Source organism: Sceloporus occidentalis, unplaced genomic scaffold (genome assembly GCF_023333645.1).
Source record: "Sceloporus occidentalis isolate IW3139 unplaced genomic scaffold, rSceOcc1.0.p SCAF_4, whole genome shotgun sequence".
Classification (NCBI taxonomy): Eukaryota; Metazoa; Chordata; class Lepidosauria; order Squamata; family Phrynosomatidae; genus Sceloporus; species Sceloporus occidentalis.
Genome location: NW_028316984.1, coordinates 79,581,124 through 79,607,208, shown reverse-complemented (window position 1 = coordinate 79,607,208; position 26,085 = coordinate 79,581,124). Strand labels below are relative to the sequence as shown.

Here is a 26,085-nt window from a genome sequence, read left to right as displayed (position 1 = left end):
TCTTCCAACAAATCAAAGGCAGTATACATGTCCTCTTCCTCTAAATTTATGATCACAACAACCCTGTGATGTAGTTAAAGCAAGAGATTTGGGGACAAAACCTGAGAGCTAAGCAAAACTCCTTGTAATGTCACAGGAAGTGGGTCTTGGTAATGTCACTGAGCAAGATACTTTAAGCATCATCAACAGTTACACAGAGTATGCCATTCAAATCAAAATAAGTAGGTACAACAAACAAAGAAAATATATACATGCATGCACTTTTCAAGGCAGTGGTCCTACCCTAAGATTTATCCCCTCACCATCAGGCCCAGTTAAGAGGGTTCAAGCACTGAGATATGGGGCCAGTCCCTGAGATCTGGCAATCCTAGGCGTTTATCACACTGAGGTTATTGGAGCTAAGATTAGGGGTGAGTGCGGATCGAACGATGTGAATTGACATTATAACGTGACTGTTTTTTCACACCTCGTTGCCCATCCATTGCCCTTCCGAATCAAGGGGGAATTGAATCCAAGGAAGTCACATGATGTGGATTCAGGCAAAGCGGAGTGAGTGCACATTGTATTTCTACACCAGTGCATACCATGGGGGGTTCAACAATTCGAATTGGGACCCTTGCACATGCTCAGTGGCGCTCTGGACGCATCCTGAACCTTTGCACTTCCGGGGTGAAGAAGGGAGCCTGGCTCCACTTTCATGGGAATGACAGCTTCCCTTTTCTTCCTCCCTTCTATTCTCCCATCCCTGACAGCCAAATTCAAAAGGTCCTCTGTGTCAGAGCCCCCATCCATTTCATCCACATCTACATCTATTCTCCTGTCATTCTCCTCATCTACATCTCTCCTTCCCTTTGTAGCAGTTGCCTTCTCTTAGGTTGCATCCACACTGGGGAGATAATCTTGTTTGACTTCACTTCAACTGTCCTGGCTCAGTGCTATGGAATTCTGGGAACTGCAGTGTTCTGAGACATTGAGCCTTCTCTGCCAGAGAGCTCTGGTGCCTCAGCAAACTAAGAATGTAAATTATTATTAATATTAATATTAAAAACTATTATTATTATTTTAAAATAAATTATTATTATTATTATTATTATTATTACTACTATGGGAGTTGGGGTTTGTTGTGGGGTCCTTGGCTCAAGGCTATGGAATTCTGGGAGTGCCATCTCTGCCTCCAGTCTTCTTTTTCTGTCATCTGGATCTCCATCCCTAGCCTCACGTGAATGATAGGGAACGGCACGTATCTCTAAATGCTCTCTGCTTCATCCAAATGTATCACCCACCGGCAAAATTATTGTTGTTGTTATTATTATTATTATTAATATTTTGCAGTGAAATTTTTTTATTAATAATAATAAATTTATTTCACTGCAAAATAATCAGTGTAGAAACTGCAGTTCTACTTGGAAGTAAACCCTGCCTCCACCTTGGCCCCACTTTGGAGGACTACTGCCCCCCCGCCCCCAAAGAGTCCTTTAGAAACTTTACTAACCCCACTCTCTCTCTTTGCCCCCTCTTTTCCCTTTCTCTCTCCCCCCCCCCCCCCCGATCTCCTCTCTCCTCGCCAGCATGTCTCCTCTCCACATTAAAACGTGAAGGCATTCATTCAGGGGGGAGCACCAGAAGCAAATGGGGCAAAATTGCAGCACGGCTTCATGGGAAATTTGCAACCCGGGGGTTTTGCAGAGCACAAGCAAATTGGAATTCCACATCAGACCAATCTACAGTGAGTTCAAACCGAGCCTCAATGCGAATCCCATCAATACACTTATTTAGCGCACTCACCAAAATGGGGAGCCAGTAAGGATTCAGTTCGGAAGCCCCGCAGTAGCACCACGCAAACACCTCCTATTAAAGGAACCAGGTGTGAAAATACACAGTGTTATAATGTCAATTTGCATCGTTTGATCCACACTCACCCCTGATCTTAGCTCCAATAACCTCAGTGTGATAAACGCCCTAGACCAAAGCACTGATGCCTGCTTTAGTGCATCTCAGATGGGCTGGAAGTACAGCTCACTTGCCCTCAGTCCTCTTTGTCTCTTGAGATTTGTGTAACTGCTTTGCTGCCCTTTCCTTTTAATTGCACTCGGCAAGCCTTAGTCATAGTCCCACCTAGAAAATGCACAGTGTCCATGACTCTTGCTGGATCTGAAAATCCCATGGTTCTTTTGATGACGTTAAGTCAAACTTACATATGTGTAAAAAAATGCCATTGCTTACTATTACAAAATTACTAGAAGAAAAATTCACAGTCTCACACTATTTAATGACACTCATTATCCTTAATAAAGGGTAGTATGAAAACAGAGACCAGTTTCTCTTCTGAAGATATTTGACAAAACTTCCTTTAAATGTCTTTTGGGATTTAACAGGAAAGCCAGCCTTTGAGTATTGGACTATGACTCTGCAAACCCACTGGGTGACCTTGGGTGAATCACATACTCTCAGCCCCAGAAAATCCTGTGGTAGGATTGCTTTAAGGTTGCCATCAGTCAGAAATGACTTGAAAGCACACATCAGCAACAAAACCTCCTTTCTTGGGGTTGCAGATGGAGAACACCAGAAATATCCCCTTCACTTCCCTCCTCCTCCTTTTTTATTTCTTTTACCAGGTGTATTGCTAAAGTGATAGGGGAGCAAAATCGGAGCATTTCCCTTGTGAATTAGAATTCTACTCCCATTGCACTTTTCCTTCAGTCCACAAATTTTTAGATTTGTAGAGAGTAATACACTGAAAATCATTGGCTCCTAGAACTCTTATACTTGCTATATTTGCGTTCCCTTGCTAATTTTGCCTGCCACTTTGTATTTCTAGATGCTCAGCTCAAGTTTTAAGTGATTGAAGTGCTAGAAAATGGGGGTGGGGAGAATAAAACTTTCATTTGGACAGGCAGAATTCTTATTTGCAGGACAATGCCCTCATTTTGTCACACACACCCCCAGCTATACTCACATCCTTCTCCCACTCTTTTCCCACTTCTCTCTTCTTTTGTTAACTGTTTACAAAACTCGGTTTTATATGGAGGTATTGCTGCTGCACTGTGTTTTATTGTTTTAACTTTATTTGTACACTGCCCTGGCAATGGTAAGGATGAAGAGTGGGTTTTAAAAATGTTGGAATGAATGAATAGGTCTGGGCATCCTGTGCTTTTGTTACTGGGATTGTAGGACATAAAAGTTGGTATTTAAGCCAAGGGTTGGGAGAGTTTGCAAGGGGGAGTTAAATACATTTGGATCAACTGTTATAAAATACAAGTTATCTTCTTGTACTGTTAGAATTATTTTTAAAAACATGTGAATAAGAAGTTTTAAATTATGCTTACTCTCAATTTTACAACAACAAAAAACCCAAAACCTACATTGCTATTATTATATTGCTTAGATTATGTATTTTATTTCTCTAAAATTAAAAGATATAAATATTTTCATACTGACCAGGATTATTTAAAACTGGCCATGATGTGGAAGTGATATCAGATGGTTCTTCTGAGGTATCCTGCATTGACTGCTAGCAAAAGCAGGATACAAGAGTGTGGTGGAGAGTGAGTTGATAGATGAACAAAACCAGACTTATTCTAACATTACAAATGTAATCTCAGGCCAGAGCTTTAGGGACTGTTACTTATTTAAATTGCAACTCCCAGAATCCTCTAGTCAGTATGGCCATTGTCACTGGTTATAATGAGTGGACAGGGCTCTTAGGGAATTGTGTGTGTGCGTGTGTATGTATTTTCCTTTAAATTTCTGTGAACTTATGGCATCCCCACGAATTTGAAAGGCAAGGAATACTCAGAGATGGTTTTGCCAGTTCCCTCCTCTTAAATATAGTTTTCTGCACCTGGTATTTGTTGGAGGTTTCCCATCCAAGTACTACCCAGGCATGATCCTGCTTAGCTTCCAAGATCAAATAGAATCTATTGCCTTTAGAGTATTTAGGCAATACCTCTGGGAGCTGAGGTTGCCACAAAAGAGTAATTTTTCTAAGTTCTAAGGTATGAGGCAACTATAATCATAAAACCTGCCCTGAAATGCTTCTTTGTTAGGTGTGTTCAGCCAAACTGTGACCATAGAGACTTGGGAAGTAATGGGAGGCAAGGGTTAGTTTCTTTATATTTTCTGCTGTCCTCACACATAATAAATAAACATCAATCATTGCATCAATGATTTACCTGACCACTCAGCTTATGTTTGTGTACCAATTTAAGGAGGAGGGAAACTTCAAAGAGTTTGCAGGACCTGATAAATATTTAGCCTTCCAAGACTAAGCTGCAAGCAACAATGCTGTCCCCTTGTGGTGCATGGCAAAGGAAGCATACCGAGGTGGCATTTCCAAGGCAACAAGCAAGTCTCAACAAGAGAGTGTACACTGAGTTAGTGAAGAATGACAGAGGCTCATTTGTAGGAGGAGCACTGGACTGGTGAGAACATGGTAGACCCACAGGCTTTTTCACAGTGGCTTTCCACAGCTTCTCTTTCCTTCCAACCTGGGTCTGTCATTTCCACTCATTTTTAAAAAAACCTTTCATGAGTTTTCCAGGTAGTGTAACTCAGTGGGGCATCTTTTGTCCTGAGAAAGTTCCTTCCAATGAAACTTTGCTGTAAATTTCATCCAGGAAGCTTCTGGACTTTGAAGAAGGCATCTAAGCATCATGGGTGCCAGAGTCAAGGAGCCATACCTGCAAGTAGAATTCCCACAAAGGGACCCTCCAAATAGGCTGGTAAGTTCCTGCCTCTTGATGCATAGCCATCATAGCTTTTTTTACTTGGAAATGTTACTTTCCACCCAGAAAGTCTGGGAGTGGTAGTCCAAATGTTAATTCTTTTAAGCTCTAGGGTTTGGTGGCAGAGCATTCATTCATTACAAGTATGGGGTATTTAAGGTGGAAGCATTAGCCAAAAACTCCCAGTCAGATTCTGACTCAACTTCTTTTCATTAAAGTACAAGTGTGTGCCAAATAGAAAGCTGCTATGTTTGTTGGTATCATTCTTTGTTCAAATGCACAGATCACGTAAATAGCTGTGTTTACAAGAAAAAGGGTTTGGGGAACCATCTTTAGGGAGAAAGGGTAGCGGAAGACAAGTACCTTCACTTCTTATCGTGCTGTTAAATAATCTGGTTTGGGCTATGAGCAATTACACTGACATGTTGTTGGAATGGAAGGTGGCTGCAATCTGTCTTCTGTCACTCCATCAGGAAGTTTCTAGCTGGTGACCTGTTTGTTTCACTACTTCCTGCTGTACCTGGGTCAAGGGTGATATATGAAACATTAAGTCATTTCTACTTGCTTTCTTCTTACTTAAAACCATCTGGCTTTTTGGAAATGCTTAGCAAGCCTTTTTAATTAAGTGAAACAAATATGTAGAAGGAAACAGTGGCGGAGAAAATAAAAAGCACAGAACAGAAATTTGGTCATATTTGAATGTGCCAGCCTCTCCGTGCAGCTCTGATTCCATGCTCCAAGGAATAAGCCAGACTTCCTCATATTGTCCAAGCTTGGTGTGGAGCTCCTAGTTTTGCATTTGTGCAAAACCTTGAAATACACCTCAGTCAAACATCTACTGTTCTGTGGCGGAAACTTTTTTTGAAAAATGTTGTGTTGATAACACCCTCTGGTGGTAATGAATAGTAATACACACCAACTGGGGTTTTGAGGAAGGATAGTTTGCATGTTGTAGTGGTTTGAGTGTTGGACTATGACTGTGGGGAGACCAAGGTTCGAATCCTGCCTTGGCCATGAAACTCACTGGGTGGCCTTGGCCAAGTCACACTCCCTCAGCCACAGAGGATGGCAATGGCAACCCCCCTCTGAAGAAACTTACCAAGAAAACCTCATGGTTTTATGTTCTGTAGCCTTGTGGTCATCATAAGTCAGAAACTAACTGAAGTCACCCAACAACAACATGCCATATACAGTGTAGAAATAATGCAGTTTGACAGCACTTTCAATGCTGTAGCACCATCCTGTGGAATCCTGGAATTTGTAGTTTTACAGGATCTTTAGTCTCCTCTGCCAAAGAGTGCTGGTGCCTCACAAAACTACAAATCCCAGAATTATGTAGAATGGAGCCATGGCAATTAAAGTGGTATCAAGAAGCATTATTTCTACAGGGTAGATGCACCCGTAGGGAGACCATAGCCCTATTGAAGTGCCCGCCTAAATAGCTAGGGCAGATGAATGGTGGGCCCATGGTCATACACATTAACTCCACTCTCTTAACACCTATATGCATATGCATATGCACAAAAGTTTGCACAGAGCTTTATAATCATATTCACCTGATCAGGCACCTGATATGATAAAGCTCTCCAGAAGTCTCTGATGTGGGGCTCGCGTGTGTGCCTGCCACCCTTTTTGCCCTCTTCCATGCATTTAAGTGACTGCTTGAAGAGGTCTCCGGCTTGTCAGAATCTCTTATGGAGGAAATGTAGATAGCTGTCAAGATAATTGCTAGAAGAAAGATTGCTAGATAATTACTAGTTGAAAGAGGTGGCAGCACAGCAGTGTTGGTGAACCTGTCCTTCTTTCAGAATTTGGAACAGTTCCTTGTTTAGGACTACAACTGTCAGAATACCCTAGCAGCCATCATGGCTTCTGGCTCTGGGACCTGAAGTCCAAAACTTGACATTTGCAGCTCTTTGTCACTTAAGTGCTGCCACATAACCAAATGAATGGTGATACATTTCCAAAGTGCTTTTCACAAGAGTCATCACAGCCACAACCAAAGAAGAATAAATGTCCACATCAGGAGGATCAGATGCCAGGCCAGCTTGTCCTTCAACCCATTCCCTTTCCCACAAGCTTACAGCTCTGGCAAATACTGCTTTGGGGGGGGGGATGGCATTGTTCCTCATGCTATTAAAAATGTGCCAGAGCTGCACTTTCCTGTGTTTTCTGCTCCACTGCACCTCTGGCTGGCACCTGCAAAGCAAAGAGCAATGCAAAAGTATATCTGTGTTTTGTTGGCAGTACCTTTGTGTCAACAGTTTGTAGCCCTACCCTTTGGCAGCCAACTTTCTTTCTCCTGTGCAGAGGAACAGGTAACCTGGGAATGACTGTGTTTGTTCCCCATAGTGATAGAATTCAAAGATATAGCCATGTTAGTCTGTAGTATCAATATGTAGACAGATTTTATTGTACATTTGAGACTAACATTAGTCTCAAAGGTGCTTCAGGCTCTCTCTACATACTATGTTTGTTCCCCTTATGGAGGATATCACATGGGATGGGAAGCTCTCAATTTCCAAAGAGAAGATAGCAGGGTCAATTCAAAAATTCACGCAATTACGTGATTACTTATCACACCTTAAATTCGCTGTAATGGCCTCCCCGAACACGACCCAGATTCTATGCAAAGTAAGCCATCACATTGGTGGGTTATTAATTGCAAATTGGCACCCTTGCGCATGCTCAGTGAGACTCCAGATGACTGGAGCATAGCATGTTTAGGTGAGTGAGAGAGAGGAACCAAGGAACCTCACAATTTACAAAAGGGGAGGGGGAGAGTAGTTGATAGAACGTGCTCTTTTCACGTTAAAACAAGCATATATTCACTCTTGTCACGTTAAAATATGAATATAATGGTTATCGAATAGTTCCTGGTCCATGCCTCTTAATTAGCAAGCAGCAGCCCTCTCTCAGCAATGCTGAAGGACAAGCGAAAGCAAAATTGAAGAGGAATTGCAGCGAGGCTTCATGACAAAAAAACCCCTTCCGGATTTGGGGTGGGGGGGACCAGGGCCAAAGGAGACATGCACATCACACCAAACAATAGCGCACACTGAGTGCGAAGTTGCCTAGGAATAGGGTTTGTGACTTCGCTAGTTCACCGAATTTACTTAAGTGTGGGTTGACGTGTGATTGTATTTGGAGTGCTTTCAGACTGCCAGCGATCACGTGTGGTAACCTTTCACGCAATAACGTGAATATGCATGATTGCATTCAGGATGACACTGGATTATACTTCCAATTTCAGTCGTATGATATCCTCCTTATGTTTCCCCACCTCCCCTTCATGCTGTGCTAATGAAAATATGGTAATTGAACTACTGTGATTTCCCGAACAGAGAACATCTGGTAGACCTCTTTATAGTTCCTCATGCTAGCCCCAGACATAGCCAAAGAGTTAAGGAAAAGAGTAATCTCCCCACACTGCCTGAATGTTTAGAATACTAAATTGAAAACCACAATTGGCTACATCCTCAAATGTGATATATTCCAACAAGCTGCTTTATCACACTAGGGGGCAAACATGATTTAAATGAGAGTTAAACTAGGGAAAACCAGGAAATGTCATGTGATAAACATCAGGCATTTCCTGGTTTTCTCTAGTTTAACTCTCATTTAAATCCTGTTTGCCCCCTAGTGTGATAAAGCAGAATGCCTTCAGCACTCTGCATTGGGCAAGCAGACCAGTCACTGTGCCAGAGGATAAATGGACATATATCAAACATTAGGAATGAGAATACACAAAAACCAGTTGCAGAACACTTTAGTCTTCCTGTGTATTCCATGTCAGACCTCAGAACAGCAGTCCTTGAACAAAAAATGAAGAAAGATTGGAAAGAGAAACAGCCGAATTGGAATATATCCACAAACTCCACTCCATCAACAGTGGCTTGAATAGAATCAGTGATCTCCTGACATGCTGTACACAGTATTACACTACCTAATGCCTCAGCCTCATGAGGGGTCTCCTGGTCAGTTCATCACATCTCCTTTCTGGTTCTCACACTACATTCCAATGCTCATTCATATGGTTATCTACCCTGTTTGTTTTTAGGCCACATCCTCCCTCCTGTCTTTATCCTCCAGTTATCATTGTTAAAACTGAATTTATCACCTCATCTTCATACCTATGAAGTTATGCATTTCTATTGCCATTCTCACATACAACCATCTTATATAGGTCTGGACCTCTCATTGTACCCATGCATCTGAAGAAGGAGGCTCAAGTCTTTGAAAGCTCGTGCTACCAGCCTCTTTCAGTTAGTCCCAAAGATGCTGTACAAGATCTCTTGGCATACTAATTTTCCAGACTGATATGGCCATGTCTCTGAATTCTACCAACATTGGCCACAGTCATCTATGGTTGATCTTTCTGTGGAGAAAGACAGGATAATCACTTTGCGCCTCTGTGGTGCAAACCTTATATACCTTATATATCTGTCAGGGGAAATTCATCAGCAGAAGCAGGAACTGCAACAAAATGTTGCAGTATAGGCTGCTCCTGTTCAAGATTTCAGCTAGCTATGCCTCTTTCTGAAACACTGTATTTCATCTTTATTTCCTATGTTCAATGCTTCCCCCAACAATCATTCAGCAGCCAACACCCATATAGAGCATACTGTCTTCATTTAATTGTTTTGGTCTTTGACCAGAACCACTTGTAAAATGTCCCACCACCATAAAGATTTTTTGTACTTCTGGAATTTTTGGTACCATGCTTGCTGATATTCACCACTTACGTGTGAATAGTAATGTTTTTATTGTGTGACGATAAGTACAAGCGTGCCCCCCAAAAATAGATTTCCAGTACTGTACTTGATGTCATTCTAGGAGAGCCACTTTAGCATTCACATCAAATGCCCTTGGCCACAGCGGGCCAAACCCTCAGCTCCCATTCATTCTCCAAGGCTACATGGAAAGCTTGAGTTTCTGACTTACTACTGGGGTGACCCTGTGAACCAGATATCCAGGTAGTTGTATACATGTGTTACATTTTTATCATGTGCAGAGGTTCACAAAGTCACTTTTTTGACTACAGCTCCTAGACTCCCCCTAGGGTTGCCATAATTGTCCACTTTTACCAGGGACAAAATGTGGAACAAATTCAAGACCAAACTGTAGGACAACTGCAGGACAAAACTCAGCCCAAAATGTAGGACATTGAAGAAAAATGGTGGACCTTAAATGTCCTACATTTTGAGCTGAGTTTTGTCCTGCAGTTGCCCTACAGTTTGGTCTTGAATTTGTCCTACATTTTGTCCCTGGTAAAAGTGGACAATTATGGCAGCCCTATAACTGGTCATACTAGCTAGGAGGTTCTGGGAGCCGTTTATAACACTGTTCTTCTCCCAAACAATTGGTTGTTGGTTTTTTGTGCTTATGATGACTTCACAAATGTTTAATAATAATAACAATAACAACAACAACTTTATTTATACCCTGCTTTTCTGTTGTTTTTATTGAGGGGTACTCAGGTTGAAGGGGGAGATTAGCCATTGCCTTCCTCTTCCTCTACAGTAGTGGTCCCCAAACTGTGCTCTTTAAGGGATTTAGGACTTCAGCTCCCAGAATCCCAGATTATTGGCCAACATGGCTGAGGCTTCTGGGAGTTGAAGTCCAAAATCTCTTAAAGGGCACAGTTTGGGGACCACTGTGCAGCATTTGGTATTCTTTGGCAGTCCCTCATCCACTTACTATGCAGGCCTGAGCCCACTTAGGTGCTAATTTCTCTTTAAACATACTATCAAGTATAGGTAAATCTATAACTTTTTCTTCATGCCAGGGCAAGTTTCACCTGTTAAATTTCCTCATGCCAGGAAGCTGTTAAAGGCACAGATGTTTCACAAGAAAATGGCATGTTAATCTTGCAAGAAAGTTGGACTTACATTTTAGATTCACAATAACTTTGTGAGGTAGTTTAGCCTGAGCAAAAGAGATTTGCTCAGAAACATCTGGTGAACTTTATAGCTCAGCAAAAATTTGAACCTCATCCAAAGTGTTGTGTCTACTGCACCACATTGGCAATCTGTAAATGCTTACTAGAGAGGTGTTCTGGAACAATATGTTTCTTGTTGTTAGTTGGCCATGAGCCATTCTTAATTTATGGTGACCCTGTGGTTGAGACATTTCCAAGACCCCATGTCCTCTACCTCTTTACTCAGGTCCTGAAAGCTCAGGCCCATAGTCTCTCTGAATGCATCTAGCTATCTGGTTTGCAGTCTCCCTCTCTTTCAGCTGCCTTCCACTCTTCCTAGCATCATTGGTGTTTATCACACGTGAGACTGGAACTCTAAACCAAAGCGCTTCTGTAGCAGAATCACTTCAAATCCAAGGCAATCCACGCGATGAACTATCACACGTGAAGAACGAAATTGTGGTAATTACAGGGTCAAAGCGGAGTGAGTGCACATTGTATTACCACACAGGTACATACCATGCGGATTCAAATCGGCATCCTTGTGCATGCTCAGTGGGGGTCTGAATGCATCATGAACCTTTGCACTTCTGGGGTGAAGAAGGGGGCCACTTCCTGGTTCCAGTTTCATGTGAATGCTTGCCTCACGTGAATGACAGCTTCACATTTCCTCTTCCCTTCTATTTTATTCCCCCTGAAACATCTGAATGTGCCATCCTTGCCAGCCCCCCAAACCCTCCCAGCATCATCCAAATGTGCCCTCCTTGACAGTCCTCCATTCCTCCCTGAAACATCCAGCACTCTTTCTATGGGCTTTGGAGTTCGTTTTTTCATCCTAACCAGCAGCCATTTCTATGGGCTTTGGATGAAGATTTCCCTCCATGCTCCTGGGTCCTCTCTGTCAGATTTCCCTGGGACACCCTCCTCCTCCTCCTGGTTCCTGTTTCACATGAATGGTAGCCTCACGTGAATGAATGACTTCTTCATGTTTCTTCTTCTCTTCTATTTTATTTTATTTTTACTCGATTTGTATCCTGGGTCCTCTCTGTCAGATTTCCCTCCCTGCCCCCTTGTTTCCTAAGAATGTGTCCTGGGTCCTCTCTGTCAGATTTCCCTACATCCCCCCACCTGCTTCCTGCAAACTGTCCTGGCTCAGTGCTATGGAATTCTGGGAACTGTAGTGTCCTGAGACATTGAGCCTTCTCTGCCAGAGAGCTCTGGTACCTCAGCAAACTAATAACGTATTATTATTATTATTAAAATAAATATTATTATTAAAATAATAAATTATTATTATTATTATTATTAAGGAAATATTATTATTATTATTAATAAAAATTCTTTCACTGCAAAATAATCAGTGTAGAAGCTGCACGTTTACTTAGAAGTAAATCCTTTGGATCTGAAGGAGGCCCATTTTACAGTAGTGCAGAAACGATCCAGTTTCCCTTAGTCTTCATGCTCCCTAAAGTACCACCTCCCTGAATCCAATCCACTCTCCCTCCCTTTGTAACAGTTGTCTTCTCTTAGGTTGCATCCGCAATAGGGAAATAATCCAATTTGACTCCACTTTAACTGTCCAGGCTCATTGCTATGGAATTCTGGGAGTTGGAGTTTGTTGTGGGGTCCTTGGCTTGAGGCTATGGAATTCTGGGAGTTGGAGTTTGTTGCTCCCCCCAGCCTCCGATGGCCCCCTCCATTGCTCCCATCTCTCCCTCCAGCCTCCTGATTCATTCCCTTCATCTGTCAGCTACATCCAAATGTCCATCCGGAAGCAAATGGGGCAAAATCGCAGCGCAGCATCATGGGAAATGTGGGACCTTGGGTGTACCAGGACAGAAGCAAAGTTGCATTCCACACCAGACCAATTCGGAGTGAAATCGAAGTGAGCTTAGAAGCAATTTTTGTGAATTCGCTTGTTACTGAATTCAACAAAATGAGGAGTCACTTCGGATTCACTGTGGATGCGCCTCAGAACAACTCCCCATAGAAAGCAATCCTGTGTGATAATACATCATGTTAACACATGAATTCGCATCGTTGAACCCGCAGTGGCTTCGGATCAGAGCTGCAAAAACCTCTGTGTGATAAACACCATTGCCTTTTCTAATGAATCTTTCCTTCTCATGGTGTGTCCAAGTACAGCAACCTAAATTTAGTCATCCTGGCTTGCAGGGGGAGTTCAGGCTTGATGTGTTCTAGGACCAATTTGTTCATCTTTTTGGTCATCCATGGTATCTTTGGCACTCTTCTCCAGCACCATATCTCAAATGTGTTTATTTTATTTCTGTATTATTATTTTTTTACTCTTTAGTTCTCACATCCATTCATTGTAATGGGGAATACAGTAGCTTGGATGATCCTAACTTTAGTATCGAGTTCAAAGATATAGTCATGTGCGTCTGTAGAATCAGTATGTAGAGAGATCTTGTAGCACCTTTGAAACTAACTGAAAGGAAGAAGTTGGCAGCATCAGCTTTTGTAGACTTCAGTCTACTTCCTCAGAAGCATCAGCTTTCGTAGACTTCAGTCTACTTTCTCAGAAGCATCAGCTTTCGTAGACTGAAGTCTACAAAAGCTCATGCTGCCAACTTCTTTCTTTCAGTTAGTCTCAAAGGTGCTACAAGATCTCTTTAGTATTGAGTGTTATGTCTTTGCACGTTAGGATCTTGTCTAGTTCTTTCATAGCTGCCCTACCTATTCCTAGTCTTCTTATTTTTTTTACTTCAGTCTCCACTCTAATTAATATTTGATCCCAAGTATGGGAATTCTTTGACTATTTCTATCTTATCATTGTCAGGATTAATTCATCTAGTTCTTCCATGGTCATTATTTTTGTTTTCTTAATATTCAGCATTAAGCCTACCTTAGCTTATGTGCTTACTTAATTATATTATTTTACCACAGAGTACCATTTAGTACCACCTCTCATAAAAAAATGAACTTTCACATTAGTGTTCTTGTTGTGTGAACATTACATGTAGCAGTAGCAACATTCAAGATGTGTGCATTACCAACATAATATAAAAATAAATCCAAGTAACACTTCATATGAAATATGCATTAGAGATTTTAAAAATTACTTCCTGTTTAATCATTTATTAGCACTATTTCCCTCTCTTGCTTCCAATGCTGAAAGGCCAAGAAGACAGAAAAATATAAGAATTCTTGATTTGGGGCATAGGACCTTATCACACTACAGGAATCCCAAACAGAAACCAGATTTTGAACGTAGAAAAAATGGCTAATGCGGGAAGTTTATCACACGCATTTCTGCAAAAGTGAAATAACGCGAAAACAAAGCAAATGTAAAAGGGACAAAAATGGCAGCTTTTTACTTTCAGAACTTACCAAAAGTAAAAAGCTGCCATTTTCGTCCCTTTTATATTCGTTTTATATTTGTGTTATTTCACTTTTGCAGAAATGTGTGTGATAAACTTCCCGCATTTGCCATTTTTTTCTCCTTTAAATGCACTTTAAATCTCGTTTCTCAGCAAGATTCCTCTAGTGTGATAAAGTCCATAATCTGGTTGATTTTAAAACTGGCTTTTTTTTTTTTTTTTGGTTGTTATTTGCCATGAGGAATTTACTGAAGTTGTTGTCAACATCATCATCTTTATTTGCAGTCAACTGACTATTAACAGAAGACATAGATGTTCTTCTGCTCATCCATCAGGATCTTCAGGGAAGTCTCCCATCCATGGTCCCCTGTTTGAAATGGGACTACATGCAACAGGACCTTCTTGGTCATGGCACCTGGGCACTGGAACACCATCCACTTGCAGCCCATCTGGCCTATTCTCCCAGCCTAGAAGATTGTGAAGGCAAAGCCTATTACATATTCCTAGAATCATAGAATCATAGAGTTGGAAGAGACCACAAGGGCCATCCAGTCCAACCCCCTGCCATGCAGGAAATCACAATCAAAGCATCCCCGACAGATGGCCATCCAGCCTCTGTTTGAAGAACTCTAAGGAAGGAGACTCCACTACACTTCGAGGGAGTTTGTTCCACTGTCGAACAGCCCTTACTTGCTTTGTGATGTTGCCACCCTTAGTTACTGTGATTCATTGATTTATATTGGCTTTTTTGGGGGGAGAAACCTTTCTTGTGAAGCTGCTTTAGGGAGCCCTTTGCTGGATGTGAAAAGCAGTAGTAAAGCATTTATACCCATACGTTCATCAGTTATAAAAGCCAGCAATGAGCCATTTTGCATTTTCCCACATCTTCATCAACATGCATATGCACTTTAGAAGCCTTGACTTTCTCTCTGCAGGCAGAATCTCTAGTTTAGGAGCTCTTTGCTAGTCAGAAACATACCCAACCATTCCTCTATCAAGAAGGAGTGAAGGATGAAAGAGCAAACATTTCTAATGGCTGAGTTCTATGCGTTGGAGATTATCACACAGGGTAAGAAGGGATCATTCCCATCCTTACTTCATCCTGAAGTCGTCTTTGGTGTGTCCGCTCTTATCCAATCCTCTTCCTGTCAGTGGCACCCATCATTGTATTAATGGGAGTTTCCATTAATACAAATTGACAGGGCCATGCCACTTCTGTGATGGGAGGAGGACAGGTTAAGTATAGTGTCGTCTCAATATCTTATCACACTCACATAAGGACAACTTCAGGACAGGATAATGACAGACGTCATCTGTAAATCTTAGCACAACCATGCCATAAGGATGGGGTAAGGACAGGAGTGTTTTGTCCTTTACCCCGTGTCTTAATTTCCATTGAGTCTGGCAACCAGGCATGGGGATTCTCTGAAGTTGAAATTTTCTGAATCTGGTACAAAATTAGTATTTGATGCCTTGCTATGGGTATGGCCCTATATAAAATGGTGTGAGTTCTTAAGGGGATATATATATATATATATATACATACACACACACACACACACACACACACACAGAGAGAGAGAGAGAGAGAGAGAGAGAGGGTGAAAAGGAATTATCACTTATACAAATAGATCAGTCTCAAGAAGTTTCAAGCCACACCCGCCCACCCACACCATGTCCCCTGCTTCAGGTAATCCTCACCCATTTGTTTTAAAGATCATACAGAGATATTGGCACAGCCATGTGAATGCAGGGCAGGTCCTCCATTACTAGCTTCCCTATGTAACCCTCTATGCCACCCTTTCCCCAGGTCTCATGAAAACAATCCTTGTTGTGTGGCTCAGGAGTTAATTGTAGCAAGTCCTAAAATGGGTATTCAGTTCTCAGCTTCCCGATTAAACAAGCCCACCACACAAACAGTAGCACAAAAGCTAATTCTTTGGTTCTGGAACTGGCATGTTCATTTGAGAACATTGTGTTCCTGGAGAGAACTTGTCAGTAACAACAACCCTTGAAGGCTGAAAGGCAGGGAAAAGTGGGGGACAGAATTGCTCATCCCAGATCCAGCACCGAGGCATTTTCCCTGTCCAGAGTTTTAACTGGGTTTATCCAGTGGTCTGTTTTATACTTCCTGTGTAATATTTTGCATGGGAGAGAAATCCTCAAAACAAATGATGGTGCTGATAGGCTTAACGAGATGAAAAAACACAGACCAGGCAGTTTAGTCAAGCAGGGCACAGAATAACACAGCCCAGCCAACTCTCAACTATTTCCCCTCCCTCCTTCATCTATCATTAGGCCCCCTGAAAAATGTGCACTGGATTTATTTAAAGCCATTTATCCTTTTGGACACTGTAATGGTTAGACCTGGGGATGGGGTGGGTTTCCCATAAATATGATGTGCCCCTCCTATTATTTTGTTGCCTTGGGCACTAAGTACTAGTGGTCACATTTCTCATCTAGCCTGGCACAATCTAGATGGTTTCCTTCCTCTGTGATTCTGTAAGGCACCTCTTTCTTTCCTCCCTGTGCGCACATACACTTTGATTATTTCGGCCAGCATTGGGTGAGTTGTGGCACAGGGAACTATTGCCGTTGCTTCTGCTCGCTTGTTAACTAAACAAAATTCTTTGGCTAGCCAATCATTTCCCTCTCAAAGCCCTCCCCTTGTACTTGGCCACCTGCCCGACCATTTCTCCCAACCACTCCTCTGGCACTGCTGGCGCATGTGCACCCAAGGCCCCTTAGTCGGCTGGTTTTTGCTAAACTGGAGCATTTCCTGTCTCAAGTTGTGCTGGGGGTTGTTGACAGGCCGCTTATGCAACTCTGGGTCTTGCCATCTGTCAGTTAAAGCACATACACGCCCCACAGGACAAGGGGATGAGGTGTTGCAGGGTGAGAAAGGCCCTGCCCTGCCTGTTCTCTGCATAAGAGAAAGGCGCTCAGTTTCCCTGCAAAACAAGGCATTTGTAAAAAAAAAGTCTCCATTGCAAAGGAGGCTCCCAGTGAAAAGTCGCTTGGAAAACAGCACTCTGCATGTTAAACAACCTTAGGGAGGGGAGGAGGTTGTACAGTAGTAGCAGTTTTTGTCTGCTGCCTCCCTCCTCCTGCTCCCCTGCTGTCTCCACAGAGTGGGTGTTCTGGGCTCTGCTGATCAAAGGGCAAAGACGCACTGCATATGCTTTTGCACTGCCCTGCCCTGCCCTACCTTAAGAGACAGCCCTGGCCATCTGCCAGGGAGCTCTGCTTACAGACATTTGCACATTTCATCTGTTTTTCATTCTCTGGGGAACAGCAGCTGAGGGAATGGAATTGCTTCAGGACCCTGGCACAGGATGGAGGCAAAGGTTAGACTCCTCGTCACCCCATACTATGGAGCCCGGTAAACCTGGAAGAATTTGAATCATAGGACTGCTGAAGTGTGATGAAAGCTCTACTTTGTTAGAGGGCTGTCCACAGTGCACAATTATAGTGCTGTGATTCCACTGTAACTGCTATGGCAACATCCTATGGAATCAAGAGAGCTTCTTGTATGCCTCCCCAAACTACAGGATTCCACAGGATGCAGTTATGGCAGAGTAGAATCATATTACAATTAGTTGGACCTTGGTATCTGGTATCCGTTCCAGACCCCCACCTGCAGATACCAAAAAACACAGGAAGTCCCATTGACCCTACTGGCGGTGCGATGTGCACACAGCCACCAGTGCGTCCACATGCATGTGCCACCATTAGAAACAAAGGGGCTTGCCATCCATGGATGCTTAAATGGATCCATAGATAACAAGGCCTCACTGTATAACTGTAGTTTGAAAGGACCAAGCACCAGCATCTTCTTCCTAGGAGAGCTGGCAATCTTTTTTGTTATCTTTTGGCATTAATTCATTTATTCCCTTGATTTCTATCCCACCTTTCTTTCATCAATAGGACTTAAGGTGGCATAATTTAATTATAACTTAAATCTCTTGTTGTTCTACTGGATTGCCTTACAAATTTAATTATTTCCAATGAATACAAACACAACATGGGTGCAATCAGCAAATCAGTTACCACAGTTAGGTTAAACCTCCTCTTGGGTAATTTCAGAAGGTTTAAACTAATGTTTTGCAAACATACTTCCTCTTGAACAACAGAACTTTTCTTCCTCCTCTTCACTAATTCACCAACCCTTAGGAGTAGATTTCAGGTATATGCAGGATAGAAGCTGCAGAGGGAAAGGAGGAAATTGTTCTGCCATCCATGGACAGATAGGACATAGACATAGGATACAACTCAGGACCCCATTACTGTTTTTAAAGGAGTTGCTTAAGACTGCGTGAGAAGTTGTCGTTAATTTTGCCTACTTGCAAAATTAAAAGTATACTTTTGCATTTGTTTATTCAACAGACTAAATATGCAATATAATCCTTCTCTTAGGATTTATTTTATTTTATTCTGTCCCACGAGGGAGTTGACCAGGCAGGCCCAGCTCCATCAGGGCTAGCCTGGAAGAAGAGACTCCTCCCTCCATAACTGTAATCTTCTGGCCCGCGAGGGAGTTGACCAGGCAGGCCCAGCTCCATCAGGGCTAGCCTGGAAGAAGAGACTCCTCCCTCCATAACTGTCATCTTCCAGCCCGTGAGGGAGTTGACCAGACAAGCCCAGTTCCATCAGGGCTAGCCTGGAAGAAGAGACTCCTCCCTCCATAACTGTCATCTTCCGGCCCGCGAGGGAGTTGACCAGGCAGGCCCAGCTCCATCAGGGATAGCCTGGAAGAAGAGACTCCTCCCACCATAGCTGTCATCTTCCGGCCTATGAGAGAGTTGACCAGACAGGCCCAGCTCCATCAGGGCTAGCCTGAAGAAGAAGAGCCCTCCCTCCGGTCCATCTGTTTTGGTCCAGGCCTCAGAGGGAGAGAAGAATGCTGGATCTGATCCCCTCCCCCCTCCCCATTCCCTTCTCCTTTTGTGTCGTGTCTTTTAGATTGTAAGCCTGAGGGCAGGGAACCATCTATTATCCCCTCTGTTGTAAGCCGCCCGGATTCCCAGTGATTGGGCGGCATATAAATAAATCCTATTATTATTATTATTATTATTATTATTATTATTATTTTGAGAGGGCTTACGTACAACAGCAGCCTGGATTTATTTTATGAGTGAATTATTATTTTTAGTTCCCTTTTTATTGTTCATTCTTGAGAAGATTGTTCATTCTAAGAAAGGAGAATTGGTTCAATTTTGCCTGTTTATGTGTGTGGTGGGTGGAATCATTCCACTTTAACCCAGTTGGGGGGCACTCATCCCCCCCCATCTCCCATTCTAGGATGCATTATGCAACCCTAGATATGAAAACTCTCGGGTTTTCATATTAAGTTGTCATTTTTTCCTCCATAATAAGTCTTCCCTGCCTTTCACACAGGGACTGAAAACTCACCAAGCCTCTCCAGTTGGCACACATAGGCCTCACTACCACCTTCCAGCCAGAGAGGAAAGCAAACCCTGCTTCAGGGCACTCCTAACATCTCCTTGGCACTCAACTTTATTCACTTCCAAGGCTTTCCTATTCATAAAGGTGAGAGGACAGGGAAGTCAGCACAGCTGGTTGTCACTTCAAGGGGCATGGGGAGCCTTGGAATAGTGGTCCTCTTGAAGGAGAAGTCCCCTCTCCTTCTCTGCAGCAGCTCTGAAATGGGGTGTACATGTGTATGCATATGGGTTAGAGTTGCCAGAGAGAAAACAGAAGAGGGCTTCTTTACCTTTAAGAGTTGTGTAGAAGAGGGAATTTCAGCGGGTGTTGCTTATTGCCTGGTTGTAGGACACTTGCTTAACTATTAAAGGTGGAAGAGCCTTCTCCAGTTTTCCATCTGGCAACCCTAGTATGGACAGCATGTGTGACAGGTCCTCACTGTGGGTTATGGATCCACCCACTGCTGCCATGAAGACTGAAACACCTTTCTCCAAACACTGTGGTGGCCAGTTGAAGAAGAGGACAACTCTCTTTCACCTTCAATAGTTGTGGAGAACAAGGAATGTGTATGTGATGTCATGTGTTTGCATATGAAATTGTTGCTGGATTTACTGTGTGTGAGGTAGGTTGCTTTTGAAATGAGGGAAGAGTATGGAGTAGTCATGGGAATGCTAACTGGTGAAATGTTTGAGGAGTTTTGCATGAGGCAGTTGGTGAATGACAACTGGACATTCAGGGTGAGTGAAGAGCAGGTTTAGCTGGTGTTTGAGACAAAAGGTGTTTGAGAGGGGTTTGAGTTAGACTAGGGTTGGAATGAGAGAAAGGAGTTTGAGTTCAGTGATAGGTGAGGGTCTGATATAGACTGAGAAGAAAGTGTGTGGTGTTTAAAGTGTTACATATCAATAATGTACTGTTTCATGTTTAACTTCTGTACATAAAAGTTTGGTTTTTGTGTTTATACTTTTTGCTTTTGGATTGCTATTATTCTGAGAGTCTGGTTTCAGCAAAGGTATCTGTGGTGGCAGCATTGAAGGTAGGAGGGTGGTGTCCCTTTGGGGATAAAAGTAGTATAAATCCTCATATGAATTTTGAGGACATTTAGACTGACCCCCCAGTTGGTGTCACACAAGGGGGACAGGAGGAGGTCCTTATAGGTAGCAGAGGTAGGGTTCAGGGAAAGCCCTCACACTGAGTATCTACTGAGAACACTGTAAAATGTTCACATTTGGTAGGCTAAGTGTAAAGATCTATACATTTAGCTGCAGTGGTGAGGTAGCCTGAGTTGGTGGCTCTGTTGTGATTGCATGAGTGGAAACCCCCACATTTGGTGGCCCCACTGGTTGGATATAAGCAGAGAACCCCACATTTAGTAGTCTCAGCAGTAGGATAATGCATTGAGAACTTCACAAGATAACAAAGAGATACAGTACTTGCAGAAATTCCTTCTTTTGCATAACTACTGAAGTTTCAGGAGCCATATCCTCTTTTCCATGGCATCACTATACTGGAACCAGGGTGGCCCTTGAACCAAAAAAAAAACAATAACACCCCTCCCTCATCCCTATTTAATATTTGCATGACAGGCAGATATTAAAATTATGGGGAAATGGCTGTTGTGGGACCTTCCTTATATGCCTCTTCTCCACAAAGGTCCCTGTCACTGACACCTGTCCTGCTTTTACCCTTTCAACAGTCTCCCTAAGTGAATAAGGGCCAGGGTCCCAAGTGTCTTCCCCAAACAGGCTGACGTACATACTGTTTTAAATGGGACAGTACCATTTTTAAAAACTATTTCCAGACCAATGTCAATTTTGTCCCATTTTCAAGAAAAATGCCTTTATGTTTTGAAAATAGTTTGAAGATCCCTGTTTGAAACTGTGATTCTCAAAAAAGCAAACAAAAGCAAAAGCAAAATTGTGTCATGGAGTGTGAGAAGTTTTATGATGAGGTGTTGAAAAACTGAAAATTGCTGCGTATGATTACTTCATCAGAGAAATATTCATGGTATAACTGTGATGAAATACAGTCCCCCTCTGCATCTACCTAAATTTTTGTATGAGTTCTGTCACTGAAGAATAATTGAAACATTTTCATGTAATAAAACTTTTGTTATTGTCTTACTTTTTCATGAATATGGAATATTACATAATCCCATCCTGTTTTTGCCATCTCAGTGTCAATGCTTTTGTCTCAACGAAGTATGGTCAGCCTATCCCAAACCAATTCAATATTTTAGGTGGCATGCTTGTTTTTGTTTATAATGTCTAGAATTCAGTCAGACAGAGACATCTGTTATAAAACATAAGAGTAACTTTAACAAGTAACATAAAGCAAGGAAGTATCTTAGGTAGGTTACTTCAACTTAGTGTGGTTACACTTGCAGGCTTAGCACAGTCCCTCTCCTAGTCAGATACTTTATCTGATTCTCACTGACTCACAATCAGATTCGTTATCTGATGCTCACTGAAGAACATCTCTTGGGGGTCATTCAGAAATCGTGGGGTTTTTTTAGCAAAATGATGGCAATAACCTCACTCACAGATTCCGGGTTTGTTATTCACACTATGGAACTGCATCTCTACAGGTTTCTATCTCCAGCTGCAGCTCCTCCACACTGCATCATGGCCTTAATACCAGCGTATGTAGCTCACATGTGCCAGCACTTAAAAAAATATGGAGTCGATGATGCAAATGTATTAAAATTGCATTCAATGCAGAGTTTAATCCTCTGTCTATTCACATCAGTTATTCACACTGACGATGTAAATCTTTTTTTAAAAAAACCTGGGGGGAAACCTGGTATCGATTATTCCAGATTAAATGTTGCTTTTTTGGCAGCCCTCCAAAAACTTCAGGATGCATGTGAACAATGAAAATTCAACCTTGATTCATCCTGGATTATTTTCACCGTCTGAATAGCCCCTAGGTCCCTCACTCCTGCTTTTATACCTTCTAATGCCCCCACAGCCCCCCTCTCACCATCTGCTGATACTATGATTGGGTGTCAGGAAGCCAAGCCTGCCTAGTGGCACCTCCTGAATTTCTAAGAACACAAAAGCCTGCCTTGTACTAGTTCAAATTCTTATCCACTTAGCCAAAAGAATATCTGTGACCAGTTGTGCTTCAGTGTCTCAGGCATCATATCTTTCATATCATCTGATTCCTAATTCTTTTAAATGGAAGTGGCCATGAATTCAACTTGGGATCGTCTGCACAGAAAGCAAATCCTGTGGGTACTACCATCCCTTGCCAATCACACTGCTGCCAATACTGTGAGACAAATGTGACTGGACTGCTCTTGTCCTTGATGCAATTCTAGATGAGAACAAACTTAAGAGCTTATACTCTGGTACCTCAAGTACCAGGACTGACAAATTTTATTTGGGTAATGCTCTTCTGCGAAGCTTTTCACGTGTGCAGAGGCAGTGACAGGGGAAATTGCACTTATTATTTATTGAATTGCATGGCAAGAGGCTGGGCCTGATCAGGGGCATCACTAGGGGGAAACCGGGGTGTGCACTGCAGCAGGTGAATTTGTCTGCCTTCTAGTGCATTGGTTTTAAGCACATTACCAGCTCACACTGGGAAATAAATTATAGAAAAGTTGGGAAATGTAACAAGCAGAGTGATGCCAGATGTGCATTTTAGAGATCCTATATCACTGGCCTTGCAAGAACTGCACTGGCTTCCAATTTGCTTATGGGCTCAATTCAAAGTTATGGTGTGGACCTATAAAGGGCTGATGAAGACACAAAAGTGTGGCTCTAAACCTAAAAGGAATGTTGCGGAACAAAAAAGTCTAGGGGAAAAAAACGATGCTACAAGAAATGGTTCAGTTTATTAAGAACAAAATAAAAGAAGTGAGTTGGAAATGTTATCAGTCTTACAGGCAGACAGAAATCATGTAAGATCTGTGTGCTTTGCCTGAAGATAGAATCAAATAAAAATATAAAATATCTTATAAAAATGCTAATATAGCCAGTATGTACAAGGCTAAGAAACTATATATTCCAACCAATGAGCAAAGTATATGGAGATGTCAGATATTCAAAGTACAAATACAGGTAGGTTTTCAACACCTCCAAAAAACGTGTGGGAGGGATAACAATACAAGCCTATTACAGATATAAAATTAATATAATTCCCACAAAGGAATAAGGCTCTACTGATTGTTAGCAAAGGAGAGCTCTATATCACTCTCCCAATCAAGAATGTGGTACACCTGTTTTACACAGACTGAGATCATTTAGCAGGGAATGCTATCCTGCAAGTATCTATACCTACTGTAGTTTGAATATTAGCAATTAAATACATACATGCAAAAGTTCAAATACACAAATCAGGGAAAGATGGAAGAAAAAGTTACAGTGTAATTGGGCATCCAGGATATAGTAAATAATGATAAATCTATAGTATCTTTTTTCAATTTTTTTTTATTAAAATGTAAAATTTGCCGTATCTTTTCTCTATGTACCTTTTTAGGTTTATATTGGATAACTAACTACTTACTCATACTGGATGTGTCCACACAAATTGATATACCTCCAAAGCTGTTACAACAGGTATATTTGTAATATGATTAATATACAATATGGTCTTCATTACATTCTTTTTGATAAATTACTGAGATCATTATTTATCTTTCTAGCCAATCTTGACCACTGAAGAAGACTTTTTGTCGAAACGCGTCTGGTCTTATCTCTATTAATTTTATATCTGTAATGGACTCGTATTGTTATCCCTCCCACATGTTTTTTTGGAGGTGTTGAAAACCTACCTGTATTTTGAATGTCTGACATCTCCATATGCTTTGCTCATTGGTTGGAATATATAGTTTCTTAGCCTTGTACATACTGGCTATATTAGCATTTTTATAAGATATTTTATATTTTTATTTGATTCTGTCTTCAGGCAAAGCACACAGATCTTAGACGATTTCTGTCTGTCTGTAAGACTGATAACATTTCCAACTCACTTTTTTTATTTTGTTCTTAATAAACTCAGCCATTTCTTGTAGCATTGTTTTTTCCCCCTAGACTTTTTTGTTCTGCAGCAAGTGGACCTATAAAGCCCTAAATGACTTGGGGCCAGGATATTTGAAAGCCCACCTCTTCCCATACAAGCCTGCTAATGGAACTGATGCCTGGGAAGATGGGCCAAAAGCAGCATGCCGCCACCAATACTAGAGTTCAGGAGCGCACAGTAAACACACTCTCGAACCCTAGCGTGTAATGGCAGCATCCCATCCACATGCAGTGTACAGAAGTCACTGTGCATCGCTTATGTCACTGGTGTGCCAATGGCACACTCGTAACGTGCGCCCGGCACCTTAAAAAGAACCAGGGTTTTCTGCATTCTTTTTACTGCAGAGGGACACCACACAGTTTGCCTGCTGCAGCGTCCCTCTGAGTTAAAACGGACGCCTTCATCCACCCTTTCGAGGCTGTATGTACCACGTCTTAATTTTTTTTCTTGAAGTACCCATGTGGCCAGCCTGCACAAATGTGTCCCAGTATCACCTGAGCTGAGAAAAGCAACATCTTCAAAATGTAGGCTTGTGACTAACATCATTGTCCTGAATGATTTTTAACATCTTTGCCTGATGAAGAATGCAGTGGAACTTTGAAAGCTTGCAGCATGTATTTTGTGCCTTTTGGCTGGCCAATAAAGGTATCACTGTTTTGCGGATTTTGGATGTTATTGTACTGAGTCTGACAGAGATTTCAAATCTGCAAAGGAGGCCTTGTTGAGTGTCCCAACATCACATGAAGATAGGGCTTTCTCTGTAGCAGTGCCTCAACTACGGTATTCCCAAGGAAGTTAGGCTGGCCCCATCTCTTTTAAGCTTTCAGCAGGGAGCTAAAACACTGCTGTTCTATAGGGCATTCAGTGTTTGAAGGCACTGTATTAACTGTTTTAAAACTGGATACTGGGATTGTTTTTAGGAGTTTTTAAAGAGTATTTTAATGTGTTTTAAAAATGATTTATCTCTGTATTGTTTTAATTTGTTTTAATTTGTTCATTACCTCAAGAGCCCTTGTGGGCTGGGAGGTGATAAAGAAATATTTTAGATACTACTACTACTACTACTAATAATAATAATAAATAAATATTTGTCCCTTTTTTGTTTCCTTATACTGTGTGTGTTTTACATAACTTTGTAGCTGTCCTCTTTTGCAAGATGCAGAATGTTAGTTTTTTTAAAAAAAAAAATTCACGCAGTATCATAATTTAATTTCTGAGGTGATGAGGAGAGACATCAAGATCATAAACTAATAAACACCACACCTCCCCATTAGTATTTGAAAAGTGACTGCTGTGTATCAAGCTCACAGCAGTAAATGTTATTATATCTAAGAAAGCATGCTGGGAGTAGTAGTCTCTGGATACAAGAAATAGGTGACCTGGAAATACACATTGTATAAAGCAGCTGTCAGTTCTAATAGATATCAGGATAGCCAGGGGGAAAAATCCGCAGTATCAAGGAGAACTGGAACACAGTCAAGACCATTATAAGCTGCAGATTGGAAGGAGAAGAGGTTTGGAATAAGGCAACTCACTGGGGAGAAAAACATCAATATGGGTTTATATCTTCCCAGAATTCTTCTACTTTACCATGATCTTTAGTATACTGTCTACCTTACCTCTATGTTTA

The 26,085-nt window shown here is 41.8% G+C and overlaps 1 protein-coding gene across 1 annotated transcript in view; it reads right to left on the bottom strand.

The window, feature by feature from the left end:
- LOC149314068 (tubulin alpha-1D chain-like) overlaps positions 1–26,085 on the bottom strand; it is a 44,862-nt gene that overhangs the window by 9,868 nt on the left and 8,909 nt on the right. The gene's annotated exons all lie outside the window — the stretch shown is intronic.